The following is a 6,380-nucleotide window of genomic DNA, read 5'->3' as shown; positions in this document are numbered from 1 at the left end:
GAGCCCATGCCCTACACGGCCTCTCCTCATGGGTGGCTGCAACTTTCCTGGGGGCCTTGGGGGTGTGGGGGTGGGTGCAGAGAGGGGAAGGAGCAGGCTGGCTTTTCTGGCTGGAATCGGGGAAATGAGCTGTCACTGTTGGGCAGAGTGGATCTGCTTCTTCCTACCACATTCCCCAACCCAGCACGGCATAGACTCGGCTCACAGCCGTGAGGCCGGGAGGGAGGGCTGGCCCACGCCCAGCCCCATCAATCTTGGTGGCAGGGACTCCCTCCTAGAGCTTTCTCCAGCAGCCGCACTCCCTGCTGCAACGGGGCAAGAATCCAGGAGGACGGCACTCCGAGGGGAGACAGAGGCAAGGCTCCCCATGCTAGGAAGCCCTGCGAGCAGCTCTTCCCCCTCAGAGCCGCAGGGACAAGCGCAGAGAAAAACCAGGACATTCCCCCCCACCAGGATATTTTGTATGCTTTGCACTTGCTGCTGTGTTTCCTTCATCTAAAAGCTCTCAAATTTCAAATAAAAAGGTACAATGAAAGCAGCAGCAGGATAAATAGCCCCAGCGATCTGAGCCGAAACCCTGGAAGCTTTATTCACATCTTTAGAAAAACTCAGAAGGCTCCTAGTAGCAGCTGCGTACAAAGCCTCGCACTTGAATTCGAAGGCTGCCAGAAATAGGCCTGTCAGGCCTGAAATATCACTGCATTTCATTACTCTTAAATGTGCGTCACCATCTCTGCCTCATTACCAGCTGGGGGGTATTCTCCAGACCAACTCCAGAGAGAACTGGGAAGTGGGAGCTGTGGGGAAGGGGACAGGCCGAGCTGGGGCAAGAACACGGGGATGGGAGGGGGACCGCAAAGCCTCACGAGGCCTAGGGTCTAGCGGGAGGCCCACAGCCCTGGAGGATCCTGCTATCCGCATGTCCCCAACAGGAGAGTCTGATGTCACCAGCTGGGGCGGTGAAGCCAGGAAGAGACAGGGAAGGGGCAGGACTGCTGAGGAGGCAGGGAGGACAGTCTTTGAGCAAAGAATGGGGCCCAAAGATGCAGCGGGTAAAGGGCACTGAGGCCTTCACGCCTGGCGGCAGGTAGGAACCAGTCAAAGGCAAATTAGGCCGGCAAGACCTGGGGAGTCTAGAATCACAGGCACAAAGCCAGTGGAAAATCCTGGAGGGAGATGGTGCTGGAGGGTTGGAAGTTTGGAGCCCGGAGCAATCTGCATGTTTATAATAAAACTGACACTCAGGGCAGCTCTGAATAATTCAGTAGGCGCTGTGATCTCCTTACAGTGTGTGTCCCTGGGGTACAAAGGGAAAGGGGCTGGCTCGCCCAGGCCGGCTGCCTTCACTGGGCCCTCTGAAAGGGCGTGACAGACGGGCCAGCGCTGGCCACCACCCAGTCACGCTTTGCACGGTGATTGGTTTTCAAAGGAGGACAGGGTTTGTGAATGGAGCCAGCTTGTTGCTTGCTGCCTTCCAATGGACGCTGCTGGGTCGCGTGGCCAGCCTGGGCCCCCTTGTGAATGGGGCATCACCAGTGGGTGGTGAACAAGCCAGAGGTGACTCCCCATCCCCTCCCCCTGTCACCGAAAGAGGGAAAAGTGCCCCTGACCCTTCTCTCTGCTGACGGGTTTAACCCTCTACTGGTCCTCCTCTGTGCTGGCCCTGTATCAGTCCGAACCAAATTCGGCTGCATAAAGAAAAAAAAAAAAGTTGAAACAAGATGGAAGTTTATTTTTCCCTCACGTAAAGAAGTCTGAAGAAAATCAGCACAGACCTCCTTTGTAAGTTCCAGCACCGTCAGAGACCTGGGCCTCTTGCATCTTGTGGCTCTGCCATCCTTAGGCTTTCTGTGCCACTCCTGGCCCAACATGGCTGCTCACACACCAACATCATGTCCACATTCTAGCCATCAGGAAAAAAGAACATGAGGAGAAGGAACCCAGGGTACATGCCAGCCATCTTTTGCAATTTCCCAGAAGCTGTCACACAAACACTTATAGTTAATAGACCACGACTTAGATAAGGTTACCCTAGCTGCAAGAGGGGCTCGGAAATGTATTGTTTGTTGCATGTGGCCGTGTGTTTGCTGGCAGACAATTCTCCACGGTTCTATTGCACTTTTTCACGTCTCACAAGTGAAATGCTGACTGCCCTTTGTTCCAGACTATCGTTTTCAGGATAGGGACCGTGCACAGAAGGTATACAGTGCCTCCCCCTAGAGCAAAGGGCAGGCATGCTGCCCGTTATAAAAGATTCGGTTTCCCCAAGTTTGAGTTCCTCTCCAGAAATGCACCCGGCAGGTGTGTGTCCAGGCATCACCTGGCTCTCTTTGGGAAGCCCCGCGGAAACGGAGGCTGCTGCCGTCCTACTGCTATTGCTGAGAACAATAAAACGTCCCTCGTCCCAGGCCCAGGAGCCTCCGCTCCTGCCAGCAGCTATGACATGGGCCAAAGTGCTAGCTTATAAATAGGATAAAATCACAGATGTTCACAATTCTCAACAGTGTCCAGCTAAGAATCAGGGTTTCTGCAGGAATAGGTACTGAAAGTCTGCCACATGTCCCTTCCCAGCTACTTGAACTGTGCGCACAGGTGTTTTCAGGTGCCTCTGCCCCTCCCACAACCAGAGGGAGTGGTCTTCACGTGAACTTCAGCCACTTCCAGAATCCCAGCAGGTCCTGAAATGCCCAGACATGGGGGAGCCACTGCACCGGCTCACCTCCTCAGCTCTGAGTGTTCGCCAGGGCCCCATGGACGGCTTGGTCCCACCGAGTCAGTCCCCACATTAGAGGAGGGTGCTGAGACCTCCTCTAGCTTCTGCATCTGGAGTGACTTGGTGACTTTCTCCTCAGTTCCCTGAACCAAACCGCACCCCTTCTCTTTCCCCACCCCATCTCTTCCAGATCCCCTCCTCCCCACTTCCCCACCAAGGTCTTCCAGGTCAGATCCCCCTAGAACCACAACCCTCAGTTGGCCTGCTCTGCAACTGCCCCCCTGCCCTGAGACGGTCCTCCTCTGGGCAAGAAGGCTGGGACCCAGCCAGGCCATGTGTGCAATACGCATCCTCACCCCCACTCAAGATGCTTGTGTGTGTGGTGAAAACAACTCCAGGTCATTCCACATGCCCCCACCCCAGCCCACCCCCATCCCTCTCCTCTTCATCCCGCAAACCAGATCTCCCTCCGAAGTCACCCTAACTCCTCTTACCCCTTACCCCACTTCACCATCCAGTCACTGGTGGAACCCTGCCTCTAAGCTTCTCTGGTGTCTGTCCCCTCCGCCCCAACTCCGCTGCCCTGTTTCAGACCCTGTTACCTCTCACCCAGAGTCCAGGCTCCAAAGAGGCGCCCAAGTGACCATTCTAACAAGTAAATGAGCTCATAGCCCTCACCAGCCACTGAACAAAGTTTAAACTCCTAACTGTGGAACCTAACACCCGATTGTTCTGCTTGTCCCTCTCGTGCCATCCCCTACACACTCCCACGCTCCAGCCACACTGGGCCACTCTGCAGGTCCCCAATGCTCCCCGACAATCTTCGATGCACCAGCACTCTCACACCTGCCTTCACCTCTGCTAGGAGCGCCCTTCTCTCCTCTCCCTGCCCCCTTCCTGAACACCCACCAATTTCCATCCGTCTTTCAAGACCCAACTCAAGCATGACTTCAGGAGCTGTCCCAATGTTCCTCCACGATCTAAGTGACCAGGCTCTGCCCCTAAGTGCTGCCCCAAAGTGTGTACACACACTATCTCTATAAAGGCATGTTCCCGATTATTTGTTCATATTACCTGTCTCTTCCTCCAGACCGTAAGACCTCAGAGAGCAAGGATCAGAACTGTTCATCTTTGTGACTCAACCAGGCTCAAGAAATCCTTGCCAACTGAATAAACGGATTGTCCCTCACTTCGTTCATCTCCAATCCCAAGGCCAGCTCAATGGTGAGCTGTGAGCAAGTAACGTGGCCCAAAGCAGAAACCTCAGCTGCTTCCCTGGGGATTTCGGGCTAGAAGAGGATTCCAGGATGGGGGAAAAGGAGAGTAGGGCTGGGGAGAAGTGAATGAAGACCAAGGAATGGGTGCCAGAGGCAGGTCCCAAAGGAAACGCAGACACGGGTCACATCACCTGGAGCAGGATGTCCGTCTTCTTTCTGGTATATGCGTGGGGGGGGTGTGCGGGCAGAGAGGGGAGACCCAGGGCAGGCTTCTGGGTCTGGATTTGTACCAGACGCTCCCAGAGCCCGCAAGGAGACCCAGAAGGAATCTCTTAATATCACTCTCAGGAAATCCATGGCTCAAGGTGTTTGCTAGGCCCCAGGACAGGAAGCTCAGTCCAATGCCAGGGACTCTGTCTCCTGCATTATTGCCAAGGAGAGAGACCCTACACGATGAGATCTAGATTACACATTAAAAGGCTTCCAGCCCAAAATGCAAGGAGATATCCCAGATTGGGGCTTGGAACAGAAAAAGCATCTGAGTGAAAAAACATGAAATCCAAGTAAAGTATGTTGTCTGGGTAATAGTATTGCACCAATGTTAATTTCTTCGTTTTGACAAATGTACCAGGGTGATGTAAGATATTAACTTTGGGGGAAGCTGGGCGAAGAGTATATGGGAACTCTTTATACTATCTTTGCAACTTTTCTGTAAGCCTAAAATTATTCCAAATGAACTAAAATAAAACACGCACGCACGCACACACACACACACTTTAAAACCTAAGCTCAAGATTTAAGAGGCAGGAAGAGAAAGCAAGCATGAGTTTCAATGGAAGGTAAAGGGGCAAGAAGGGAGGATACATGTTTCATTCTTAGGAACCTGAGGACCTTTACCAGAGTCATTCATCCACTCAACAAGTATTTATTGAACATCTGTTATGTGCCAAGCATTGTTTTCAGACCCTGGGATACTGCAGTAAACAAAATAGCCAAATCCCCACTGGGGCTTATATTTTAGTGGGTTGAGAGCTTAATATTACCTACTCACAGCCCCTCCTCGGGCTCCAGCACTCAGGTCACATCAGGGTGCAGGAAGGGCTTTGCTTGAGCAAGCCTGAGGTGGCTCCAGAGAGGGCGCTCAGTTGGGCTAACTCCTTGGCTTCTAATCAGTCATGGAACTACAGGCCTGGGCTTTCTACTTCCTAAAATAAGGGAAATAGTGAGAAGCCAACTTTGTCCCAGAAATACGTTGTCGCTCAGGATGCATGACAGTCTAGTTCAAGGGCCTGTATTAATATGATTGTTGTAAATATTTGCATTCAGGCCAAGAACTAGGTTAGGACCGCTCTTCTGTAGTTTCTACAAACCTTCCTCTCTCCGTCGTCAAAGAATCCTCAGAATTGGCAGAGAAACTCGAAGCAAAATTTGCGTGCTCACACCGTGCAGGGCCACCAGCTCCACGATCAAGGCCAGGATCAGGCCCACGCACCGACCCAGTGCTCAGGCAATCCTGCCACAGCGGGCGGGAACTCAGAGCTGCGCTGGGCCCTGAGCCCCTCACCCCCACCCCTGCGCAGCCTCCGCTCCCGAGCGCAGGGACTGCGCGACCCCCGCCGCGTTCTGCCCCGAGACCCGCGCCTGGGGTGCCGCGGGAGGCACCGAGGCCCGGGCCGCGCCCCTCTGGCCCCGGCCCAGCCGCCTTCGGAGGGAAAGTTGTTGCTCAACTCTGAGGAATGCGGAGCCAAAGCGGCGGCGAGAGGAAGCGGCCGGAGATGACGGCGACAGCCGCCGGGGACCGCGCCGGGGCGGCGCGCGGCGAACTTCGCCCAAATGTAAACAGCGGTCCGGCCCGGGAAGCGGCGCCGCCCGACGCCCCGCGGCCTGGAGGTGACAACCACGCGGGCGGCCGCTGGTGCGACGTGGGGCTGCGATGGCCCGAGCCCGGCGCCCGCCCCCGGGCAGTTGGGGAACGCGGGGCCGAGGAAGGCCCCAGGCCCGGGCAAGAACCGCCCACTGAAGACTCCGAGGCGCAGGGAGTTTGGGTTTTTTGTTCCCGATGGGTCTCCCACGCCCAAGAGTGCCTTGTGAATACAGTAGGCGCTCAAGACACATTTTTGAGAGACTGACCCCACCCCCCAGCCTCAGTTTCCTCCTGTGTACCGGGAAAGGTTGGATCCCCGAGGCCCCTGGCCACTCTGAAATTCTAGGATGCCGAGATTAAATCCCATGTGTACTGCTGTGGTTTTGCTTTTAGTTTTTCAGGGACATTTTTAGTGCTACCCTTTATGATGTGCCAGGAGTGAATTTGACACCAGATGGCTTTTTTTTTTTTTTTAAATAAGAAAGAAGACAAAGGGAGGGAGAAAAATATTTTCCAACTGGCAGTGCTGACAGCATTTTGGAAGAGAATCCAGGGAGGCAAAGAGGAGCTGTTTCAGCTTGATTTT

General features: G+C 54.3%; 1 long non-coding RNA gene across 1 annotated transcript; it reads right to left on the bottom strand.

Moving 5' to 3' along the window:
* Positions 1 to 1,717: 1,717 nt before the first annotated feature.
* LOC103656755 lies at positions 1,718 to 5,523 on the bottom strand. Its single transcript, XR_005836633.1, has 3 exons — positions 5,301 to 5,523; positions 4,974 to 5,135; positions 1,718 to 1,903 (listed from the first exon to the last, which is right to left on the bottom strand). It is a non-coding gene; the product is annotated as an uncharacterized LOC103656755 (long non-coding RNA).
* Between the last annotated feature and the right edge of the window lie 857 nt (positions 5,524 to 6,380).

Source organism: Ursus maritimus, unplaced genomic scaffold (assembly GCF_017311325.1).
Source record: "Ursus maritimus isolate PB19 unplaced genomic scaffold, ASM1731132v1 scaffold_21, whole genome shotgun sequence".
Lineage (NCBI taxonomy): Eukaryota > Metazoa > Chordata > Mammalia > Carnivora > Ursidae > Ursus > Ursus maritimus.
This window is presented reverse-complemented; position numbering and strand designations above follow the sequence as displayed.